Here is a 26,394-nt window from a genome sequence, read left to right as displayed (position 1 = left end):
CGGCGGCTGGTGAGGTGGCGGCGGAGAGGGGGCGAGCGTGGGCGCGGAGGCGGGCGACGCGAGGCGGCGGGGAGGAGTTGGGCCGCGTGGGCCGGCGGCGGGCCCGAGCGGGCCACGGCGGGGCGCGGTGGAGAGGCCAGGTGTCACGCGCCCATAGGCTGTGGGCGGCAGCGCGAAGTTGTCCAGCAGGCGGCGGACATGTTCGGTGGCGCAGAGGGAGGTTAGGGTAGAGTTTCGCCCGAAAATTTCGGAGGGGGGCATATATTTATAGGTAGAGGGAGCTAGGAGAGTCCAAATGGAGTGCGGTTTTCGGCCACGCAATCGTGATCGAACGAATGAGAGGATGGAGGGGGTTTAGATGGGCTTTGGGCCACTTTAGAGGGGTGTTGGGATGGAACACACACGAGGCCTTTACGGTTCCCCGGTTAAACGTTGGAGTATCAAACGAACTCCAAATTGTACGAAACTTGACAGGCGGTCAACCGGTGGCATACCAAGGACCCTTGGCAAATCTTGGTACATTCTGGGAATGTTTAACACCTGCACACGAAAAGAGACAAAAGGGGGCGCCAGAGGACATAGGAGTGCCGGATGGCAAAACGGACAACGAGGAAAATGCTCGGATGCATGAGACGAACACGTATGCAAATGCGATGCACATGATGACATGATATGAGATGCATGACATGAAAAAAAATGCAAAACAAAGACAAAACTCAACCACGAGGGAATATCATAACTTATAGCCGAAAATGTCAAGAGTTGGAGTACAATTATGGTAAGTTACATACGGGGTGTTACACGGAGGACGGCTTCAATGAGAAACACACCTTGTACTCCTACGTGGCCTCTCACCGCTGCCTTTACCAAATCGTGTTCACACACCTAGCTCACACACAGTAGGACATGTTCATCACCATTCCAATTGATCCCCGATGAATCAGACCTGACTCCACTCTAAGCAGTAGCAGGCATGACAAACAAGCATGAATGAGTAGGCACATCAGGGCTCAAACAACTCCTACTCATGCTAGTTGGTTTCATCTATTTACTGTGGCAATCACAGGTCATGCAGAGCTAAAGGGGGTTCAACTACCGCAGCAAGTAACAGATGAATCGTTGTTGTCCTAATGCAGTAAAAGAGAGTAGGAGCGAGAGAGTGGGATTGTATAGATATGAACAAGGGGGTTTGCTTGCCTGACACTTCTAAAGATATGTAGTTCTTCATTGGTGTCATCGATCTCATCGTCGAAACCACGTCTAATAAGAGGGAACAAATACCGACAACAGAGAAGAAACACTATCAATGCAATGCAACAAATATAATGCATGATCATGGCATGGCAATATGATGTGATTTGAGCTAATGCAACTAGCAACCAGATTAAATGAAGTTGGTTTGAATCCAAGATTCAAATTCAAACTCCATATGTGAATATTCAAATGCCATTTATATGATTTGTCCTAAACAACAGCTATAAGTTGTTCTAACATGCATGAAAAAAGTATAGATGGGTAGATTGGAATTTTCTGATCATTTTTCATATATAGAACTTTTCATTCTGAGCTATAGATTAATTTCTATGATTTATTGAAGTTTACACTATTATCTGGAATTTCCTGAATAAGATTAAATCCAGAAAAGTCTATTACAGCATCAGCATTGCATCAGCACTGCATCAGCAGGTCAATAGGCGGCCCAGGTCAAACCTGACCAGCTGGACCCACTGGTGAGTGACACAGTTTGTTAACTAGCTAATTAGGGTTAGTTTAGTGCTAACCTAGTTTTGACCAGGGGCAGGGCCCACATGTTAGTGACCCAGGGGGGTCAAATCCCTGGTCAAACTGGGTCAAATCACAAGCGTTTAGACGCCAGCGATGACCAGACGCGGCGGCGGTGCTCGGGATTGGGCTATGGTGCCCTGTTCGATGCACGGCTAGGCTCGTTGGAGAGCTGTTGCCGGTGCGCATCGTATGGGGGTGGTAGACGCATGTGTGGTGGCCAGAGCTGATGGCGACGAGCTCGGTAGTGCCGGCCGGTGTTCGGGTGTGCACGGGAACGTGGCTGCGCTATGGAAACGGGAGAGGCGAAGCGCTAGAGATGCTCTACGCGGTGCAGCAAGCTCGGTGGAGACGCGCCCGGAACCAAATGGTCACTGGAGCATCGGCGGCGGTGAGCGCAGGCGGCGACGGGTTTCGGTTATCGGCGAAATAGTGACTAGAGCTAGCAAACATCACAGAGACAAGGGGGATACGGTGTAGAATCTCACGGGGATCATGTAGGGCAGGTCGGCGAGCTCGGGGAGGGGCCACAGCAAGCGGGGCGGCAATGGAGATCTCGATGGACCGAGGTTGAAGAAGAAGACGTCGTCAGTGTTCGAGGGTGTCCGGCGGGACGTGGCTCAGTGAGGGCATCGAAGACGAAGTAGCTGAGCTTCTTGGCACGTCGGCGATGCGTGGCGTCGCCGGTGGACGCACCGGCGAATGGCAGTGCGCTCCTAGGTGCCTCGGGGAAGAGGGGTAGAGGGTGCCAGAGGAGGGAGAGAGAGAGAGAGAGAGAGAAAGAGAGAGAGAGAGAGAGAGAGAGAGAGAGAGGGAAAGTCGTACGGCTCTGGGGGTGTCGTGTGGCATCTGTAGTGGCGTTGGGGAGGCAGCAGGCAGGCAAGAGGTGGCGCGCGGCGAGCGTGTGCGCGTAGGGCACGCGTTCTGCGTCCGACTGGCGGGAGGAAGAAGACCTTCCTGCCCCTGGTGGGCTGGGACGGTCGGATGGGTTGCCAAGTGAGCTGCAGGTAAGTGCAGGTAAGTCCCTCTCTCCTTTACTATTTTCCATTTAGTTTCTGTTTTCTATTGCTTGCCTCTGTTTTGGATTAGTGGAAATACTAATTCATTTTGTAAAATCCTGAAAATAATTGTGGGCAGTTTGAAAATATTTCCAATAGCCCTCAAATTCTTTCAAGATTACTTGGACATTTAAAACATTTTATAGAATTTAAATGTCCAAATTCAAATACTTAGGATTTAATTCAAAGATCCAGATTGTCCTAGAGAGGTGTGCACCATTTTTGTCAGAGGTTCTAGACCAAGACAGACATAGTGAACATTTATGAAGGGCATTTTGGGTTCATTGAAAAGATTTAATTTTGACCCTAGTTGAATTTCATTTGCTGCTAGGGTTTATCAGTCCCCATTTGAAGTTTCAGATAAAAGTAGACATGACGCATGGATGCAATGCCACTATTTACAAACATGAATCTAGGGTTGTGACAACTGACCCCCACTAAACAAAAATCTCGTCCCGAGATTAAAGATGTGAGGTAAGAAGATAGAGGGGACACAAAACTACACAATCTTCATGATCCAACTGTCCTTTTCAGAGATGTTTATTCATCGCATCATTTTGATCTTGATGTCTTTGCCTTTGGGAACTTCATCCAACACGATGACGACAGAAAGAAACTCTACTGGAAACGATCTTCTTGAGATCGGGCAACTCAAGATCGACTGATGGAGTGAGACGTAAGAACACGTCTTGAGTTGAGACTCAAAACACACATGAGAGGGATGGAAAAATAACAGATGACGAAGGTTCAAGTTGGTAGGCAACAATTCTAGGCTTGAGTAAGCTGGTGCATGGTTTCAAATTAGCAAGGAGATAATTGCCATGATTCCATAACGTGACACCTTAGGGAAGGTGACTCGTAGAATTATTCCCTTAAGTGGCAAAAAGAATTACTTTTGATGCATAGATCATTGGAACTCTTCATACTAGCCTGAGGCAATTCACAATTGATCGTTTGATGGAATTCGAAAGAATGACATACTCAGTTTATAAAGGAAACTAGAGTTATAAGACAACTCTGCAAATGGAAGGCACATTCCAATTGATACCGAGGATATAACCTATTGTCTGAGCGTGCTCTCAAGAACTTGAGCATTTCCATATTCATCAGGGTTTTGCCAACATATGTACCAATATATTGGCAACACTTCATACTACCATGATGAATAGGGACGGAAGACGTGGATGCAAAGGAAGACAAACACTTTCTCATATTTTACCTTAGCAATGCCAAGGAAACAAAATCTGGATGATCGATCGAGAGACATTTAGCACTTCGCTTCTAATGTTCTCCTTGATGTTCTAGCTACCATAGTCATGATTAAAAAGCATCAACATGGCCATCAAGTAAAGGCTGGACTTCGGGAGCACGAAATCTATAAGGAACAACTTCTTGAGTAAGTCATGCGAAATCCTCACGGGAAGTGACCAAACGGCTTAAACAAGATACTACAATAATAGTGCTTCCAGCTAGGTGCGTCCACTTCACCGGAACATATATCATAGTTCTGGGAAGAAGTTCGAACCATCATATATGCCTGAGATTCAGATCTGGTTGGTAACAGGATAATTCAGACAACGTGTCTGGAAAAGAAAGTTTGCAACACAAACCGACAAGATGATGTTGCGAGATTCTCGGGAAATGGACTATGGTAGTTAGCTCCAAAACATGAGCTAGTTCCTCTACACCCATGTCAACATGATGTCCTAGACAAGGATGACCACATACTAGTCTTACAACAAAACACTACCGAGTTCAGGTGGGGAACCATCATCAAGGATATGTGATTCTTAAGAAGGAACTTCTTCTCCTCGAACAAATCAATCAGTGGCTTGGTGTTCTAGGAACACATATAGCATGGAGGAGGCCAACCTATCAAACCATAGAGTGCTTCGCACATATGCATGACTGACTTGGGATTGTTCTGGAGGAAGCAAAAACAAGCTTTCTCGAATTCACGACGGCAACTTGCATCGAATGCACATGAATTAGAGGAAGTTACTTCGTACACCAAACATATACTTCATGCATGGAACATGAAGATAATGCTTATAAAAGTTTCCAACAGTAGCTTAATGTCAAAAAAAATCATGGAGAAGACAGGAATGTCGCTGAGGGGCTCAACAACAATTTATCAAAATTCCAATGGAGATGGAATTCCACAATTATGTGAACACGACGATAGCATTGATCATACCCAAAAGATATAATGGTGTATTCTCAAGGAAAAAACCACGAGCAAGAAAACATTACGAGCATCAATGGTTCTGATTTGATTTGACGATAGCCCATGCTCAAATCAAATATTGCGTAAGACAATAGATCCAACAACTGATCATGATTGTCAATCGATGAAGATCTTTCTTCAATACACACACAAACAATAGATATCCCTTTGAATGAACCGAGTCAAATAAAGCTTTTATATTCCAACTCTCCAAGTTATTGTTTAGCTTATCCAACTAGTTCAGGGGTATCCAACACAGATCCTTGGAGAAAGGGTGGTTTACGGAAAAACCAACTTGATCACGAACTCAACATAGCGGTCAGGTGACAACCTGGTAATACTTCTGACAAGATATTCAGAAAATCATGAACCACCGATATGTTATTAAGCTTGAGAATAATCTTGCTTTTCAAGGCGAGACGGCATGATCAGAAGAGCAAGGGATTGACATAATCCTATCTCATTGATCGAGGAGTGCACCAGGGGAAATGGACTAGGTCGCATGATAAATATTAGGATGATGATTCAATAACCAACACACTAAGAATGAAATTATTGTCCATTAACTACCAAGCAACATGGTTGCTAGGAGTATTGATTTCACACATCATAGTTCACTTGTCGGCATTCCGGTTGCGACAACACGGAACCGAGCAATGAATAATGATGGCGAGAAGTATCACTGCGTCAAGAATTCATAAGAGGTGGTGCAATTCTCATGACAATCCTGACATAAAGGGATTAATACTCCGAGGTAGAACAGACCAAAAACTAGATTGGTATTTTGTTCTACATATTACAACTACTTTGATCCAATCCTAGAAATGGATGAGGTACTGGAGTTTGTTTCTGCTAGTCATTCTGAAATAGAACGGCTTGACGGACCACAAGAATAATAGGCATCGATAAACACAATTGCCCTCATATTCTTGACAATCAATTGACAGACGATGGTCAGAAAACAACTAAAGAGGGACAACTTGTCGACGTTCTAGGAATGGGGGTCCCCAGACTTGCCTGCCTACGACCCACGACGTGGCTTTGCTAGCAGGCCTGTATGGCCCATCTTCATCAACAAGGCAATCAAGACCCTCGCGCGAGGCCAAGCCTCGCGAGGCAGACTACGCAAGACCTCCTCAGGAGCGGCCTTGCTAGGCAGGCTCGTGAGGGGTGGAGAGTTCAAGCCCAGGCAAACCTCCCGAGGTTCTCGTGACTTAAGCCATGACGATTGAGACCAGGCGGGCGCCAGCGCGCGCAGCGTCCTTGTTTCCTCTTTGGTGCTAAGGGGGAAGTGCAGGCGCATAGTACCGAGGCATCAAGCAAAGGTTTCCATATTGGTGCAACGAGACCAAGACTAGAAGGACGGCAAGATGGAGGTCATCTTGGAGCCGAAGACGGCGTCACCACCAAAGCCTTTTGCAGGCGAAGACCACTTTTGTCAGGATAAGTTGTACTAATTGTCCCCTTTCAAATTGGCAGTTGTTGGCTCCCTTCTCGCTCAATATTTGGGGAGAGGACCAGGGCCTCTATAAATAGGACTAGCCGGCACCGTAGAGAGGGAGATGATATTGGACCGGATCCTCACACACACAAGTTCACTGATACGTCTCCAACGTATCTATAATTTTTGATTGCTCCATGCTATATTATCTACTGTTTTGGACTATATTGGGCTTTATTTTCCACTTTTATATTATTTTTGGGACTAACCTATTAACCGGAGGCCTGGCCTAGAATTGCCGTTTTTTTGCCTATTTCAGTGTTTTGGATAAACGGAATAAAATCTTCGGAAACATGATTTTCTCACCGAACGTGATCCAGGAGACTTGGACCCTACAACAAGGGATCAAAGAGGTGGTCACGAGGGTGGGGGGCGCCCCCCCAGGCTGCCTCGTGGGCCCCTCGGTGCTCCACCGACGTACTCCTTCCTCCTATATATACACACGTACCCCCAAACGATCAGAACAGGAGCCAAAAACCTAATTCCACCGCCGCAACTTTATGTATCCACAAGATCCCATCTTGGGGCCTGTTTCGGAGCTCCGCCGGAAGAGGGCCGTCATCACGGAGGGCTTCTACATCATCCTAGCCCCTCCGATGAAGTGTGAGTAGTTTACCTCAGACCTTCGGGTCCATAGTTAGTAGCTAGATGGCTTCTTCTCTCTCTTTGAATCTCAATACAAAGTTCTCCCCCTCTCTTTGGAGATCTATTCGATGTAATAATCTTCTTTTTGCGGTGTGTTTGTTGAGACCAATGAATTGTGGGTTTATGATCAAGTCTATCTATGAATAATATTTGAATCTTCTCTGAATTCTTTTATGCATGATTGGTTATCTTTGCAAGTCTCTTCGAATTATCCGTTTGGTTTGTCCAACTAGATTGGTAGTTCTTGCCATGGGAGAAGTGCTTAGCTTTGGGTTCGATCTTGCGGTGTCCTTACCAAGTGACAGAAGGGGCAGCAAGGCACGTATTGTATCGTTGCCATCGAGGATAACAAGATGGGGTTTATTTCACATTGCATGAATTTATCTCTCTACATCATGTCATCTTGCTTAAGGCATTACTCTGTTTTTAACTTAATACTCTAGATGCATGCTGGATAGCGGTCGATGAGTGGAGTAATAGTAGTAGATGCAGAATCTTTCGTTCTACTTATCATGGACGTGATGCCTATATACATGATCATGCCTAGATATTCTCATAATTACGCACAATTCTATCAATTGCTCAACAGTAATTTGTTCACCCACCGTAGAATACTTATGCTCTTGAGAGAAGCCACTAGTGAAACCTATGGCCCCAAGGTCTATTCTCATCATATCAATCTCCATCACTTTTATATTGTTTTGCTATTCGCTTTGCTTTTACTTTTTACTTTTCATCTTTATATCAAAAATACCAAAAATATTCTATCTATCAGATCTCACTCTCGTAAGTGACCGTGAAGGGCTTGACAACCCCTAATCGCGTTGGTTGCGAGTAGTTATCGCTTTGTGCAGGTAAGAAGGACTTGAGCATGGGCTCCTACTGGATTGATACCTTGGTTCTCAAAAACTGAGGGAAATACTTACGCTACTCTGCTGCATCATCCCTTCCTCTTCGGGGAAAACTAACGCAAGCTCAAGACGTAGCAAGAAGGATTTCTGGCGCCGTTGCCGGGGAGTCTACACAAAAAGTCAACATACCAAGTACCCATCGCAATCCCTATCTCTTGCATTACATTATTTGCCATTTGCCTCTCATTTTACTCTCCCCCACTTCACCCTTGCCGTTTTATTCGCCCTCTCTCTCTATCCTCCCTCTCTATTTGCATCTTTTGCCTGCTTGCCTTTTTGTTTGCTCGTATGGTTGGAATAGTTGTTTATTTATTACTAAACAGAGAACCTAAGATCTATGTATCCTCATCCACTTGCTAATCTTTCTAAGAGATCCAATTATGATGAACCAATTGCTAGTGAGTTTAGTGCACTAGATTATCTTAATGAAGTTTTGCTTGAAATTCGTGAATCTGAAAAATGCGATGAGGTATGTTATGAAGTTATTCACGATAGATCTTTGAATAAAAAGCATGATTGCAATGATGTTATTATAAATTCTATTAATTACAATTGTGCTAATAATATGCAAAACCCTAAGCTTGGGGATGCTAGTTTTGTTATGTCCTCTACTTGTTGCAATGCTCATGATTGGGGTGATTCTTCTTTTGATCTTGAAAATTTATTTAAACCCCATGATGGATATGAGATTGATAATAGTGTTTGAAATATTATTGGAAGTGGGTAGGGAAGAGTGGCAACTTTAGATCCCACATATTTGGAGAATGTTCAATCTTATGAAAGTTTTGATAAAAGTGGGTTTGGGAAGGTCATGACTTTAGTTAATGTTAATCCCACTATTTTGGAAGAGTGACAACTTTGCATGCATATGGATCGTGTTGAAAATATTTTGTGTGATAGCTATTTTGTTGAATTTGCTTATGATCCTTCATGCAATTATTATGAGAGAGGAAAATATCGTGGTAGAAATTTTCATGTTACTAAATTACCTCTCGTTATGTTGAAATTGCTATTGTTTCTTTCCGCTTCCTTGCATACGCTAGTTTTTGCTTGCCTTGGTAATTTGTTTGCCTATAAGATGCCTATGCATAGGAAGTATGTTATACTTAGATGTGTTTTTCACATGCTCTATGATGCTCTCTTTGTGCTACAATTCTTGTTTTTCATGTGAGCATCATTAAAATTATCAATGCCTAGCTTTAAGGATTTAAAGAAAAGCGCTTGTTAGGGGACAACCCAATATTTATCCTTCCTGTTATTTAATAAATAAATTATTTAGCCTCTGTTTTAGTTGTGTTTTTTGTGTTTAATTAGTGTGTGTGCCAAGTAGAACCTTTGGGAAGACTTGGGGAAAGTCTTGTTGAACTTGCTGTAAAAAACAGAAACCTTAGCGCTCACGAGAACTGCTGTAATTTTTATTTGAAGAGTGATATTTAGTTAATTATTTTTTAAGATGATTAATAGATAAATTCCTCACGTCCAGCAATTTATTTTAGAATTTTTGGGGTTCCAGATCTTGCGCTAGCTACAGATTACTACAGACTGTTCTGTTTTTGACAGATTCTGTTTTTCGTGTGTTGTTTGCTTATTTTGATAAATCTATGGCTAGTAAAATAGTTTATAATCCATAGAGAAGTTAGAATACAGTAGGTTTAACACAAATATAAATAAAGAATGAGTTCACTACAGTACCTTGAAGTGGTCTTTTGTTTTCTTTCGCTAACGGAGCTCATGAGTTTTCTATTTTGAGTTTTGTGTTGTGAAGTTTTCAAGTTTTGGGTGAATTCTTTTGATGGATCATGGAACAAGGAGTGGAAAGAGCCTAAGCTTGGGGATTCCCATGGCACCCCCAATATAACCCAAGTACACTAAAAAGTCAAAGCTTGGGGATGCCCCGGAAGGCATCCCCTCTTTCGTCCAATTCCATCGGTAATTTACTTGGAGCTATATTTTTATTCACCAACATGATATGTGTTTTGCTTGGAGCGTCTTGTATTATTTGTGTCTTTGTTTGTTAGTATGCCACAATCATCCTTTCTGTACACACCTTTTGAGAGAGCCATACATGAATTAAAATCTGATAGAATACTCTATGTGTTTCACTTATATCCTTTGAGCTAGATAATTTTGCTCTATATGCTTCACTTATATCTTTTGAGCTAGATAATTTTTCTCTATGTGCTTCACTTATATCTTTTGAGCTAGATAATTTTGCTCTGTGTGCTTCACTTATATCCTTTTGAGCTAGATAATTTTTCTCTATGTGCTTCACTTAGATCTTTTAGAGCACGGTGGTGGATTCGTTTTAAAGAAACTATTGATCTCTCATGCTTCACTTAAATTAATTTAAGAGTCTCCTAATAGCATGGTAATTTTCTTAATAATAATATTCTTGGTATTCAAGATTTGTGAAACTTTCTTTTGAGTGTATTGAATACTAAGAAAAGATTGAAGCATGATAATTGTTTTGAGATATGGAGGTGATAATGTTAAAGTCATGCTAGTTGAGTAGTTGTGAATTTAAAGAATACTTGTGTTGAAGTTTGTGATTCCCGTAGCATGCACGTATGGTGAACCGTTATGTGATGAAGTCGGAGCATGATTTATTTATTGATTATCTTCCTTATGAGTCACGGTCGGGGACAAGCGATGGTCTTTTCCTACCAATCTATCGCCCTAGGAGCATGCGCGTAGTACTTTGTTTCGATAACTAATAGATTTTTTCAATAAGTATGTGAGTTCTTTATGACTAATGTTGAGTCCGTGGATTATACGCACTCCCACCCTTCCACCCTTGCTAGCCTCTCTAATACCGCGCAACTTTCGCCGGTACCATACACCTACCATATACCTTCCTCAAAACAGCCACCATACCTACCTATTATGGCATTTCCATAGCCATTCCGAGATATATTGCCATGCAACTTTCCACCATCTAGTTCATCATGACACATCCAGCATTGTCATATTGCTTAGCATGATCATGTAGTTGACATAGTATTTGTGGCAAAGCCACCGTTCATAATTCTTTCATACTTGTCACTTGTGATTCATTTCATATCTCGGTACACCGCCGGAGGCATTCATATAGAGTCATACTTTGTTTTAGTATCGAGTTGTAATCATTGAGTTGTAAATAAATAGAAGTGTGATTATCATCATTCAATAGAGCATTGTCCCAAAAAAAATAAAGGCCAAAGAAAAAAAAAGAAGGCCCCAAAAAAAGGGCAATGCTACTATCCTTTTTTCCACACTTGTGCTTCAAAGTAGCACCATGATATAGCAAGTCTCATATGTTGTGCTTCAAAGTAGCACCATGTTCTTCATATAGAGAGTCTCATATGTTGTCACTTTCATATACTAGTGGGAATTTTACGTTATAGAACTTGGCCTGTATATTCCAATGATGGGCTTCCTCAAATTGCCCTAGGTCTTCGTGAGCAAGCAAGTTGGATGCACACCCACTAGTTTCTTTTGTTGAGCTTTCATACATTTATAGCTCTAGTGCATCCGTTGCATGGCAATCCCTACTCACTCACATTGATATCTATTGATGGGCATCTCCATAGCCCGTTGATACGCCTAGTCAATGTGAGACTATCTTCTCCTTTTTGTCTTCTCCACAACCACCATTCTATTCCACCTATAGTGTTATATCCATGGCTCACGCTCATGTATTGCGTGAAGATTGAAAAAGTTTTGAAAAAGTTAGAGTATGAAACAATTACTTGGCTTGTCATCGAGGTTGTGCATGATTTAAATATGATGGAGCATAGCCAGACTATATGATTTTGTAGGGATAAGTTTCTTTGGCCATGTTATTTTTAAGAAGACATAATTGCTTTGTTAGTATGCTTGAAGTATTATTATTTTCTATGTCAATATAAACTTTTGTCTTCAGTCTTTCTAATATGAATATTCATACCACAATTAAGAAGATTTGCATTGAAATTATGCCAAGTAGCACTCCGCATCAAAAATTCACTTTTTACCATTTGCCTACTCGAGGATGAGCGGGAATTAAGCTTGGGGATGGCTGATACGTCTCCAACGTATCTATAATTTTTGATTGCTCCATGCTATATTATCTACTGTTTTGGACTATATTGGGCTTTATTTTCCACTTTTATATTATTCTAACCTATTAACCGGAGGCCCAGCCCAGAATTGCTGTTTTTTTCCTATTTCAGTGTTTCGGATAAACAGAATATCAAACAGAGTCCAAACGGAATAAAATCTTCGGAAACGTGATTTTCTCACCGAACGTGATCCAGGAGACTTGGACCCTACTGCAAGGGATCAAAGAGGTGGTCACGAGGGTGGGGGCATGCCCCCCTAGGGCATGCCCCTGCCTCGTGGGCCCCTCGGTGCTCCACCGACGTACTCCTTCCTCCTATATATACACACGTACCCCCAAACGATCAGAACAGGAGCCAAAAACCTAATTCCACCGCTGCAACTTTCTGTATCCACAAGATCCCATCTTGGGGCCTGTTCCGGAGCTCCACTGGAAGAGGGTCGTCATCACCGAGGGCTTCTACATCATCCTAGCCCTCTGATGAAGTGTGAGTAGTTTACCTCAGACCTTCGGGTCCATAGTTAGTAGCTAGATGGCTTCTTCTCTCTCTTTGAATCTCAATACAAAGTTCTCCCCCTCTCTTGTGGAGATCTATTCGATGTAATCTTCTTTTTGCGGTGTGTTTGTTGAGAACGATGAATTGTGGGTTTATGATCAAGTCTATCTATGAATAATATTTGAATCTTCTCTGAATTCTTTTATGCATGATTGGTTATCTTTGCAAGTCTCTTCGAGTTATCCGTTTGGTTTGGCCAACTAGATTGGTTGTTCTTGCCATGGGAGAAGTGCTTAGCTTTGGGTTCGATCTTGCGGTGTCCTTACCCAGTGACAGAAGGGGCAGCAAGGCACGTATTGTATCATTGCCATCGAGGATAACAAGATGGGGTTTATTTCATATTGCATGAATTTATCTCTCTACATCATGTCATCTTGCTTAAGGCATTACTCTGTTTTTAACTTAATACTCTAGAGGCATGTTGGATAACCGTCGATGAGTGGAGTAATAGTAGTAGATGTAGAATCATTTCGATATACTTGTCACGGACGTGATGCCTATATACATGATCATGCCTAGATATTGTCATAATTATGCACAATTCTATCAATTGCTCAATAGTAATTTGTTCACTCACCGTAGAATACTTATGCTCTTGAGAGAAGCCATTAGTGAAACCTATGGCCCCAGGGTCTATTCTCATCATATCAATCTCCATCACTTTTATATTGTTTTGCTATTTGCTTTGCTTTTACTTTTTACTTTGCATCTTCATATCAAAAATACCAAAAATATTCTATCTATCAGATCTCACTCTCGTAAGTGACCGTGAAGGGCTTGACAATCCCTAATCGCATTGGTTGCGAGTAGCTATCACTTTGTGCAGGTACGAGGGACTTGAGCGTGGGCTCCTACTCGATTGATACCTTGGTTCTCAAAAACTGAGGGAAATACTTACTCTACTCTGCTGCATCATCCCTTCCTCTTCGGGGAAAACCAACGCAAGCTCAAGACGTAGCATTCACCAAGCACAAGAACACCTCAACCTCAGGAGGCATTTTCCCCCTTGTACTGTTCATCATCAGCCCTAGAGGCAGTCCACCACCACCACACTAGAGTAGGGTATTACACCACAATGGTGGCCCGAACCAGTATAAATGTTGTATCCTCTATGTTGCGAGCTCGTCGAGTTAGTTCATAAGTTCTTAGCTAAGTTAGGACATGGATCGGTTGGGGGGACATCTTCGCGCGCACCCTAGTGTTTGAACCTTGAGGGGTTTTCCCGAACCCGTGATCCGACATTTGGTGTGCCAGGTAGGGGTGTGCCGAAGCTTCCCTTCCGTCGCTCCGCGTCACGTCGCTTCATCGTCTAAATGTCAGACGCACATAGCGCCTGCACTGAGCGCCGGGCTGCCCTCGCCACCCAGGTTGCTCAGACGGCCCCTATCGGTGGGGCACCCCGTCGCTCTCCGTCGCCTGCCGCCAACGCCGCCATCGGCCTGGCGGGGAACGAGGAGCAAGTGTCCTCGCTGCACCCCTCGCTGCGACAGGACGGCCGCACTGTCACTCCATCGTCAACTCCCGCTGGTTCGTCGTCCCACGCTCGTCGCATTCCCGCAGATGCACGGGCCGCGCTCCTCATGGTGCACGAGCTCCTATGCTACCACCCAGTCGACGACCTCTATGAGGACTGGCTTGACCGCATCACTGAGCTTCTCCGTGCCGCAGGGGGCTCCCCTGCGCCGTCCCACTCCCTGCCTCGCCCTCCGCCACCCATGGGTGACGCAGCTCACGAAGCACCTACGCCACCTCCGCACCAAGACGATGCCCTAGTGCCAAGGCACTCGGCTCCACGGCGTGACCCACCGCGTCCGGCGCCCGCGCGTGAAGAAAGAAGCTGTCAAGAAGTCCCTCGACCGCAAGTGAACGCTCTGCCACTCCTCGCACCGCGGCGCCAGGATCGTTTGTTGTGGCAAGGCGCCGCGTCGCTTGCCGTAGCGGAGCGTGGGCGCCAATACCAAGATCCACCTCCAAGGCAGGCCCCGGTGACCACAGTCGGCTGCCGCGCCTTCACCCCCGACCTGCGTAGCGTCGCCTGGCCGAGCAAGTTCAAGCCAGATATACCTCCTCGCTACGATGGCATCCCTGACCCTGCGGAGTTCCTGCAACTCTACGAGCTGAGCAGCGAGGCGGCCAACGGCGACGATAAAGTCATGGCGAACTGGTTTCCCATGGCTCTCAAGGATGGCCCCCGCTCCTGGCTCCTGAACCTGCCTCCAGGCTCGATTTCCTCCTGGGACAAGATGCGCAACCGCTTCATCGCCAACTTCTAGGGCACTCGCGACTGCCCCCCGGTCGCAGGTGACCTGAGCGGCATCAGGCAACAACCAGGAGAGACCCTGTAGAAGTACATCCAGCGCTTCAACAGCGCGTGAATCAAAATCCCCAAGGTGACCGACGAGGCCATCATCTCGGTGTTCTCCGATGGCGTCCGCGACGCTAAGATGAAGGAGGAGCTCACCATCCATGAGGAGCTGTGCACGACCTTGGAGTTGTTCAACATCGCGACCAAGTGTGCAAGAGCTGAGGAGGGGCGCCTCTCCCTCCTCGAGCTCCCTGCTGCGGACCCAGAGGAGAAGAAGACCAAGGCCAAGGACGTGAAGCACAAGGGAGTTTCCGTGCTCGCGGCAGAACCGGACACCAAGCGCGGTAGAGACCAGCCCGAGTCATCCAAGAGCAGCCGACCGTTCTGCGCCTTCCACAACCTGCATACCCACAACACCAGTGACTGCCAAGAGCTCAGAGCCATTCGAGAAGGACGCTTCGGTTGACGCCTCGAGCGCAGCGATCGGGGCTACGGCCGAGGAGGAGGACATGGCGGCGGACGCTGGGACGACCATGGCCCGCGCTAGGAGTGGCGTGATCGGCCTCGTGAGGACCGCTGGCAAGATCAGCCGCGCGATGGTGCCTGGAGGGACCAGCTTCGTGAGGATCATCCTCAGGGCAACGCTGGCCTTCCTCCACTACCGCCACCACCCAGAAGGAATGACGACCACCATCAAGACGAGGGAGCTGGGGGCTTCCAGGAGCCGCGTGCTATCGTCTGCATCTTGGGTGGAGCTCAAGCCCCAACCTTGCACAATATCTTCAAACAGTTTTCTCGCGAAGTGAATGCAGTCCTCCCCAATCTTGAGGCCACACACCCGCTCAGATGGTCTAGGTGCCCCATCACGTTCAGTTCAGCAGATCAGCTCAAGTGCGCGGCTACTGCAGGCGTCCTCCCAATGCTTTGTTCACCAGTCATCAACAACGTGCAAGTTACCAAGACCCTCATCGACGGCGGTGCAGGGCTTAACGTCCTGTCTGTCGACACGTTCGACAACCTCCAAGTGCCATATGACCAACTTCAGCCTGCCAAGCCTTTCTCAGGAGTGACCGACGGCTCTACTACCCCGATCGGGTAGGTCCGCCTCCCTGTTACCTTCGGAGAACGCAACAACTACCGCACCAAACTCATTGACTTTGACGTCGCCTAGAACCACCTGTCATACAACGCCATCCACGGGTATCCATCCCAGGCCAAGTTCATGGCGGTGACCCATCACGGCTACAATGTCCTCAAGATGCCAGGAAGCAGCGGAATCATCACAGTCCCGTGCGAGGAAAGAGACATGGTGTGCTCCCTCGAGCGTGCCTTCCAAGCTACAGCAATCGACGACCCCGATAGCTAGGGCGAGCGCCCTCCTGGGGCCACCCCCAAGAAGAAGAAGAAGAAGCTACAACACGCAGGGCCTTAGGCAAGCGGTGCCTCGTCGGGATCGGTGCCCACGCGTGGGGCGCCTCCCTCCATCGCATAGGAAAGCGCGCCCAGCACCCCTCTCGGACAGGGCTCGGGGGCTCTCTTCTAGAGGGCCTCAAACTTTTCCGGCATCACGAGGGAGGCGCTTGGGCACCACTTGGGGGCGTGCTTCGCGGCATGTTTCCCCCAGGAGAACACAGGGCAAGGAGTGCCCACCATTCAGGAGTTCATCACCAAGACCACTCAGGAACTGCAAGACGCAAGGGCCATGCGCGGCGCCGCCGCTCACCAGGTGCATCTCCCCATCTAGGCGAGGATGTCGGGCTACGCGTCAGCATCGACGTCCCAGGGCTCAACAGGGCCGCCTCTCAGGAGCTTCTCTGGCCTTCACACGCGGGACGCTGCGAGGGCCCACCTCACAGCTACGTTCGCATGCCTTTTATCCTATCGAGTGTGGAGACCACCTATCAATGCAACCTGCGGAGCATCCTGGCGGCTCAGGAGGCTAGACACCACGTCATGCTGACGGAGATGAAGACGGTCCTCAAGGAACCCCTGGACCCCCAGAGCCTCCAGAGGCTCAGGGCCCCGGTGGCTCATGAGGAGCAGCCCCTTTGCCGCACGCCTTCAGCTGCCCCAACCCTCCTTCATCAACAGAACTAGGTGACATTTTCCAAGTTCATTCAGTTGGGAGCGCCCCCAGGGCTGCATCATTCAGAGGCCGCGTGGGTCCGTCCCTGTGGCATGTATCTTTCCTTGTTTATGTCTTTAGCTTACCTTGCCGGGGGCGCCCCTCGGGCTGCAGCATCCCCAAGCCGCTCAGGCCGGACCCAGTGGCATGCATCTTCCCTACATTTACCCGAGCTAGGTTGTTTTCCATGCTTAATCTATCTATGACTATCACTTGCTTGATTGTCACCCACCATGGGAGCCGCGCGCCGGCCGTCTTTCTTCAGGACCCTTCGCATGAGTAAGTTAAGCACGACGTCTATGCTCGGGCCCGTCCCTGCAGCGTCGATAAATCCAACGGCTGAGCTCTGTCTGGCGGGCTGGCCCCGTTCACGTCACCTCCTGGGGCCGTTGGTGCTTGGATTTTTCACGCGATGATCTCAAGAGATTCGTTCGGTGCAGGTTGCCTTACGACCTCACAGGACCAAGACAGCGAACAAGAATCAAGACCAGGCGCAACCCTCCTTGAGGTAGGGCCTCGTGAGTCCCGCGCTAGCTCACGAGTGCCTAGATACACCTCATCTAGCCCTGCCGTGCAAGCCACATGTCAAGGCGGGGCTGTACACGCCATGGGGGTTCTCCACAGTAGGGAGTCCCCCTCCGTCGACACTGCCGAGGAGCAGCTATGCCCGTGCACAAGCGGAAGCACTACGCTCCACGCTGGTGTTAAACAACTGAGGGAGGCCCCACGGCTGTACCAACCTCAGGGAGCCCTAGAGCTCAATGTCCGGCCTCTCCGCAATGCCTCCCCTTGGGAGAGCCGCTCGAGGGGGCTGGGCATGGGGGCTGCGCTTGGGTCACGCCAAAGCGTACACCACCCAACTACGTCCCCCGGACCTGGTCGTTGCACGCCCCTCCTGAGCCGAGCCTCGGCAAGGGCAAAGGTATGGAGAATGTTTGCACGTCAAGGGGACTCCTGAGCATCGCGACTCAGGAGCCTAACTGGTCACGTAGCCCCTCACTCCTTGGTTCGTCCTAGTCTCCGGTCGGCCCAATGGTGGTTGAGGTATGCGCAGGGCCGGGCTCTGCCGACGTAGAACATTAACCTATCCTTGCGTATCCTTCTTATAGGTTGTTTGCACGTCAAGGGGGACTCCTGAGCATCGCGACTCAAGAGCCTAACTGGTCACGTAGCCCCTCACTCCTTGGTCTGTCCTAGTTTCTGGTCGGCCCAACGACGGTTGAGGTATGCGCGGGGCCGGGCTCTGCTGATGCAGAACACAAAGCAAATAGGAAGAAGATCGCAAAATCTCAAAGCAAATATTACAAGACATATTGTTCTCACAATATCAAACGCGAGTTTAACGCCTCCACAAGGCATGGTGCATGTTGCAGGAATAAAGCGGAAAAGCAGCCGCAAGTCACCTCTGGACACCGCCGACACCTGCAAAAGGTGCCCCCTCCTAGGTAGCATCGCCTTCACCTGCATCACCGGTCGAGGGCGCGGGGGCAAAGACGTCGAACTTCTTCAGCAGGGCCTTCACTCGACCCTTCATGGCTGCGGCGGCTACCTCACAGTGTTCATCAGCTACATGCTTCAACAGCTCATCACGACGAGCGCTGGGGTCACGAAGGTGCAGGTGGCTGAAGACCCGCATTAGCGCGGCTGAGGAAAGGACGCGAGCCTCTACATCCGCCATTGGACCGATGCCCTCCACGACTTCCTCGAGCGCCTTCACCAAGAAGGGAAGCAGTTGAGCAAGGCTATCCTTGTCGGTGGTCAGTGGCCTCTCCAAGCCCTTCTCGTACAGTGTCTTCAGTGCCACGCGGGACCTCTCCTCAAGGTGTGAGAAGGCCACGTGGTCTTCAGCCATGACCTTCACCTTGGCGTCAAGGTCGGCCTCCTTCACCTTCGCCTTCCGCTCCAAATCCTACAGCCGGCTGCGCTCCGCTGCCCGTGCCTTCGCCAGCTCTCCCAGCTTGGCGTTGTGGTCCTTGATGGCGTCCTCCTGGGCTTTCATCTCCTCCTCCTTCGTCTGGCGGCCACGTGCTTCTTTCGCATGCTGGTCGCGCAGGCCCTTCAGCTCGTCCTCCAGCTCTCAGCAACAGCCGTGGGTGGCCTCGGCGTCCTTCAATGCCGCCTCGCGATCGGCCGCAGCTTTGGCGGCGGCCTGCATCTCCTTCTCGAAGGTCCCCGTGGCCTGGTTCAGCGACGCTCGAACCGCCGAGTCGGATTGAAGCCAGCCAGAGGCCAGCTCCAGGCGGCTGGTCACCAGGCGTGGGTCCGTGCCCTAGAGAACTTCCCATAGCTGGGCCATCTCTGAAAGGGCGAGCTCCAAGACGGCATAGGAAGCAGAAGAACCTAGGGCCAGGGGCGCAGCAGGAGAAGGGGGCGACGTTGTCACTAGAGCCTGGGAGATAAAGGGCTCCTGAGCCTTCGGAACCTCATCAACTGTGCCAGGCACCGGCACCTCCTGAGCCAGCGGCGCTTCGGGGAATGACTCTTCTCGAGGATGCTCCATCGGGCCTCGCGAGGACGACCGGGCTGGAGAAGCATGAGCACCATCCCCACCTTTGCTCATGGAGAAGGGCGCGGTCGCAGGAGGTGACACGGACTCAAGCGGCACCACCTCGCTCTCCCTTCTCCTCTTCACCATAGACGACGGCCTGGTTGCACAGCAAGGAAAGAGAGTTGGAAACGAGCATCAACAGCAGGAACAAGGCGAGGCAGGGCACTTACTGGTCCACAGAAATGTAGTCCACCTTCTTCTTGGTGAGCCTGAAGCCAGAAAGCCTCGCGACACGAGGCGCGGGCGCACCAGCCCCAGAAGTTGAAGCAGGAGTAGCGGTTGAGCCAGATGGAGCTGGAGCAGCAGCAGAATCTCGAGAGATCAGCACCAAACTGCTCCTTGTCGGGATCACGGCCAGTTCGTCTTTCTCCTGGGGAGCGTCGGCCTCGTCATCGTCAGGAAAGGCATGGAGGATGTCAGTCTTACTCAGGGGAGAGGTCTCCCCCATCCCTTCGAGGGTCACCTCCGAGTCTTCCTCCTCCTCTTCTTCCTCATGGGATTCATCAGAAGGCAGCTCCACCAGCGTCGGCACCGCAGGGGCCCCAGTGAAAACCGGCGGCACCATCCCACGCCCGTCAAAGGTCGGCTTGGAGGCCATGATCAGCGCCCCGTCCTTGTGGCGGAACAAGGGAGTAAAGACATCCGGGGGATACTCCTGATCGTCCCCAACCAGGAGGCAGAGAGCTGATGTCAGCTCCTCGCCGGACAAGGCCTCCGAGCTCAAGCGAACCTTGTCCTCTTCATCCCCAAGTTCCCACAAGGGGCGCGAGCAGGCTTGAAGCGGGGCCACGCGCAGCGCCAGGAACTCCCTCAGGAGCATGGCCCCTGTAATCCTCGCCACCTTCGCGTTGCCGGGCTTTAGGTCGGACTTCATCTACTCCAGCACCAACGTCGCCCGCTCGACGGTGAGCTTTGTGCAGGACCATGCCTTGTCGGCTTGGGGCCTCTCCGTCGGTAGCGCCAAGCGCGGGTGGACACACTTGGCACTCATCATGACCCATTTGGCCCTGAGGTTGTCAGCCTTCTTCCCGGTGTTTGAGATTGAGTTGGCCTTGCCAACCGTGATGAAATTGGCGCGCCCGGAGATATGGCCCTTGCTGGCACGGAGGAAGAAGAACTGGCGCAGCAGAGCCACGGATGGCATCACGCCCAGATACGCCTCACAATAGTAAGCGAAGATGGACAAGAGAAGGATGGAGTTCGGATGGAGATGCAGCGCTTGTAGTCCGAAGTGATCAAGGACCTCATAAAAGAAGTCAGAGAAGGGGGGAACAAGCCCGGCGGTGATGCTGCTCATGAAGAAGGGGTAGAAGGTGCTTCCCTCGGGCTCAGGCACGTTGGAGCCGGGCCGGAGTCCAGTCTTCCCCTTCTCGTTGCTTTCCCCCGTCGTCAGCAAGCGTGTGGCGGCGAGGCTCTTCCCCGAGACAACGGGTGCATTGAAATCCGGCTCGTATCAAGCCGGTGACGAGGCGGGCTTGACCCTCCGGGGCACCATTGGTCGCTCATACAGGAAAGGATGGGAGCAGATCTGAAGATTTCGGAAGCGGGGAGCAAGAAAGGGGATCTGAGCAAGGTGAAGGGAAACAGTGAAGGAGAATGCTGTCTACGCCAGCCTTTTGACAGTTGGGCAGTTGCCGAGGCGGCATGGGAAAGAGGAGACACCCACGTCCAATCAACTGCCACACGTCGACCGAGGGCGCAGGCTATTGGAGCCTGCGGTGCTCCGCACTTGACCCTTGGCTTCGCCTCGAAGCCAAGCCCAAGCGTGCCTTGGGCCCGGGGGCTACTGTCGGCATTCTGGGAACGGTGGTCCCTAGACTTGCCTTCCTACAACCCACGACATGGCTTTGCTAGCAGGCCTATACGGCCCATCTTCATCAACAAGGCAATCAAAACCCTCGCGAGGGGCCAAGCCTCGCTAGGCAGACGACGCAAGACCTCCTCAGGAGCGGCCTTGCCAGGCAGGCTCACGAGGGGCGGAGAGTTCAAGGCCAGGCAAACCTCGCGAGGTTCTCGGGACGTAAGCCATGACGATCGAGACCAGGCGGGCGCCAGGCAGGCGCCAGCGTGCGCAGCATCCTTGTTTCCTCTTTGGTGCTAAGGGGGCAAGCGCAGGTGCAGAGTACCGAGGCATCAAGCAAAGGTTTCCATATTTGTGCAACGAGACCAAGACCAGAAGGACGGCAAGACGGAGGTCACCATGGAGCCCAAGACGGCGTCTGATACGTCCATTTTGCATCATGCTTTTATATGGATATTTATTGAATTATGGGCTGTTATTACACATTATGTCACAATACTTATGCCTATTCTCTTATTTTACAAGGTTTACATAAAGAGGGAGAATGCCGGAAGCTGGGATTTTGGGCTGGAAAAGGAGCAAATATTATAGACCTATTCTGCACAGCTCCAAAAGTCATGAAACTTCACGGAAGACGTTTTCAGAACATATAAAAAATACTGAGCGCAAGAAGTTCACCAGGGGGCCACACCCTGCCCACGAGGTTGGGGGCGCGCCCTACACCCCTGGGCGCGCCACCCTATTTCGTGGGCCCCCTAGTGGCCCTCCGATGGCCATCTTCTGCTATATGGAGTCTTTCGATGAGGAAAAAAATCATAAGCCATCTTTCCGGACGAGACTCCGCCGCCACGAGGCGGAACCTTGGCGGAACCAATCTAGGGCTCTCGCGGAGCTGTTCTGCTGGGGAAACCTCCCTCGGGGAGGGGGAAATCATCGCCATTGTCACCACCAGCGCTCCTCTCATCGGGAGAGGGCAATCTCCATCAACATCTTCACCAGCACCATCTCTTCTCAAAACCTTAGTTCATCTCTTGTATCCGAATCTTGTCTCTAAGCCCGGGATTGGTTCCTGTGGGTTGCTAGTAGTGTTAATTACTCTTTGTAGTTGATGCTAGTTGGTTTATTTGGTGGAAGATCATATGTTCAGATCCTATATGCATATTAATACCCCTTTGATTATGAACATGAATATGCTTTGTGAGTAGTTACATTTGTTCCTGAGGACATGGGAGAAGTATTGCTATTAGTAGTCATGTGAATTTGGTATTTGTTCGATACTTTGATGAGATGTATGTTGTCTCTCCTCTAGTGGTGTTATGTGAACGTCGACTGCAGGACACTTCAACATTATTTGGGCCTATAGGAAGGCATTGGGAAGTAATAAGTAGATGATGGGTTGCTAGAGTGACAGAAGCTTAAACCCTAGTTATTGCGTTGCTTCGTAAGGGGCTGATTTGGATCCCTATGTTTCATGCTATGGTTAGGTTTACCTTAATACTTTTGTTGTAGTTGCGGATGCTTGCAATAGAGGTTAATCATAAGTGGGATGCTTGTCCAAGTAAGGGAGGCACCCAAGCACCGGTCCACCCACATACCAAATTATCAAAGTACCGAACGCAAATCATATGAACGTGATGAAAACTAGCTAGACGATATTCCCATGTGTCCTCGGGAGTGCTTTACATCATATAAGAGTTTGTCCAGGCTTGTCCTTTGCTACAAAAAGGATTGGGCCACCTTGCTGCACTTTATTTACTTTTGTTACTTTTTACTCGTTACAAATTATCCTATCACAAAACTATCTGTTACCTATTATTTCAGTGCTTGCAGAGAATACCTTGCTGAAAACCGCTTATCATTTCCTTTTACTCCTCGTTGGGTTCAACACTCTTACTTATCGAAAGGACTACGATAGATCCCCTATACTTGTGGGTCATCAAGACTCTTTTCTGGCGCCGTTGCCGGGGAGAGAAGTGCCTTTGGTAGGTGGAATTTGGTAAGGAAAAATTTATATAGTGTGCTGAAATTTACTATCACTTGTTACTATGGAAAGTAATCCTCTGAGGGCTTGTTCGGGGTATCTTCACCCCGACCAGTAGAGCAAAGAGTTGCTCCTCAACCTACTGAAAATGAAAATGTCTGCTTTGAAATTCCTTCGGGTATGATAGAAAAACTGCTAGCTAATACTTTTGCAGGAAACAGAACTGTGCATCCTGATGAGCACCTAATATATGTGGATGAAGTTTGTGGATTATTTAAGCTTGCAGGCGTATCCGGAGATGTTATTAAGAATAAGGTCTTCCCTTTATCTTTGAAGGAAGATGCATTGACATGGTATAGGCTATGTGATGATACGGGGTCATGGAACTACAAAAGATTGAAATTGGAATTTCATCAGAAGTTTTATCCTATGCATCTTGTTCAAAGTGATCGCAATTATATATATAATTTCTGGCCTCGCGAAGGAGAAAGCATCGCTCAAGATTGGGGGAGGCTTAAATGAATGTTATATTTATGCCCCAATCATGAGATCTCAAGAGAAATGATTATTCAAAATTTATATGCTCGGCTTTCTGATAACAATTGCACCATGCTCGATACTTCTTGTGTTGGCTCTTTTATGACGAACACTATTGAATTCAAATGGGATTTATTGGAAAGAATTGAACGCAACTCTGAAGATTGGGACCTCGACGAAGGTAAGGAGTCAGGTATGACACCTAAGTTTGATTATGTTAAATCTTTTATGGATACCGATGTTTTTCGTAAATTTAGCACTAAATATACACTTGACTCTGAAATAGTAGCTTCTTTCTGTGAATCCTTTGCTACTCATGTTGATCTCCCTAGGGAGAAGTGGTTTAAATATCATCCTCCCATAGAAGTAAAAGTAGCTGCACCTATTAAAGTTAAAGAAAAGACCATCACTTATAATGATCCTATTGTTCCTACTTCTTATGTTAAGAAACCACCTTTCCCTGTTAGGATAAAGGATCATGCTAAAGCTTCAATTGTGGTTCGTAAAAGCAATATTAGAACTTATACACCTCCTGAGCAAATTAAAGTTGAACCTAATATTGCTATTGTTAAGGATCTCTTGTCTGATAATATTGATGGGCATGTTATTCATTTCCGTGATGAGACTGCTAGAATTGGTAAACCTTGTGCTAAAGATTAACCTAGATGTTTGGCAGGCATGCCTGTTATTTCTGTTAAATAGGAGATCATTGTTATCATGGCTTATGTGATATGGCCATATGGGTGCCATTGCTAGTGCTATACCTCATGACTTATACAAAGAAATTATGCATGACATTGCACCCGCTGAGATAGAAGATATTGATGTCACAATTAAGCTTGCCAATAGAGATACTATTTCACCAATTGGAATTGTTAGAGACGTTGAAGTCTTGTGTGGGAAAGCTGAATATCCTGCTGATTTTCTTGTTCTTGGTTCCCCACAAGATAGCTTTTGTCCCATTATATTTGGTAGATCCTTCTTGAACACTGTTAATGCTAAGATAGATTGCAAAAAGGATGTTGTTACTATTGGTTTAGGTGATATGTCTCATGAATTTAATTTCCCTAAATTTCGTAGACAACACCGTGAAGAGGAATTGCCTGGTAATGATGAAATTATTGGTCTTGCTTCTATTGCCATACCTCCTAGTGATCCTTTAGAACAATATTTGCTAGACCATGAAAATGATACATTTATGAATGAAAGAAGGGAAATAGACGAAGTATTCTTTAAACAGGAACCCATCCTGAAACACAATTTGCCTGTTGAAATCCTACGGGATCCTCCTCCATCCAAGGGTGATCCCGTGTTTGAGCTTAAACCGTTACTTGATACTCTTAAATATGCTTATCTTGATGAGAAAAAGATATATCCTGTTATTATTAGTGCTAACCTTTCAGAGCATGAAGAAGAGAGATTATTTAAAACTCTAAAGAAGCATCGTGCTGCTATTGGATATACTCTTGATGATCTTAAGGGTATTAGTGCCACTCTGTGTTAACACAAAATAAATTTGGAGGAAGATGCCAAACTAGTTCGTGATCATCAACAAAGGCTGAATCCTAAGACGAAGGAAGTGGTAAGAAAGGAAATACTAAAATAGATATATCCTGTTATTATTAGTGCTAACCTTTCAGAGCATGAAGAAAAGAAATTATTGAAAACTCTGAATAAGCACCGTGCTGCTATTTGATATACTCTTGATGATCACCAACGATGGTTAAATCCTAAGATGAAAGAAGTGGTAAGAAAAGAAATACTAAAGCTTCTGGAGGCAGGTATAATTTATCCCGTTGCTGATAGTCAGTGGGTAAGTCCTATCCATTGTGTCCCTAAGAAGGGAGGTATTACTGTCGATCCTAATGATAAAGATGAGTTGATCCCGCAAAGAATTATTACAGGTTATAGGATGGTAATTGATTTCCAAAAATTAAATAAAGCTACTAAAAAAGATCATTACCCCTTACCTTTTATCGATCAAATGCTAGAAAGATTATCCAAACATACTCATTTTTGCTTTATAGATGGTTATTCTGGTTTCTCTCAAATCCCTGTGTCAGCCAATGATCAATCAAAGACTACTTTTACTTGCCCTTTTGGTACTTTTTCTTATAGACGTATGCCTTTTGGTTTATGTAATGCACCTGCTACCTTTCAAAGATGCATGATGGCTATATTCTCTGACTTTTGTGAAAAGATTTGTGAGGTTTTCATGGATGATTTTTCCTTCTATGGATCCTCTTTCGATGATTGCTTAAGCAACCTTGATCTAGTTTTGCAGAGATGTGAAGAAACTAATCTTGTCATGAATTAGGAAAAGTGCCACTTTATGGTTA

This window comes from Triticum dicoccoides, chromosome 4A (genome assembly GCF_002162155.2).
Source record: "Triticum dicoccoides isolate Atlit2015 ecotype Zavitan chromosome 4A, WEW_v2.0, whole genome shotgun sequence".
NCBI lineage: Eukaryota > Viridiplantae > Streptophyta > Magnoliopsida > Poales > Poaceae > Triticum > Triticum dicoccoides.
This window is presented reverse-complemented; position numbering follows the sequence as displayed.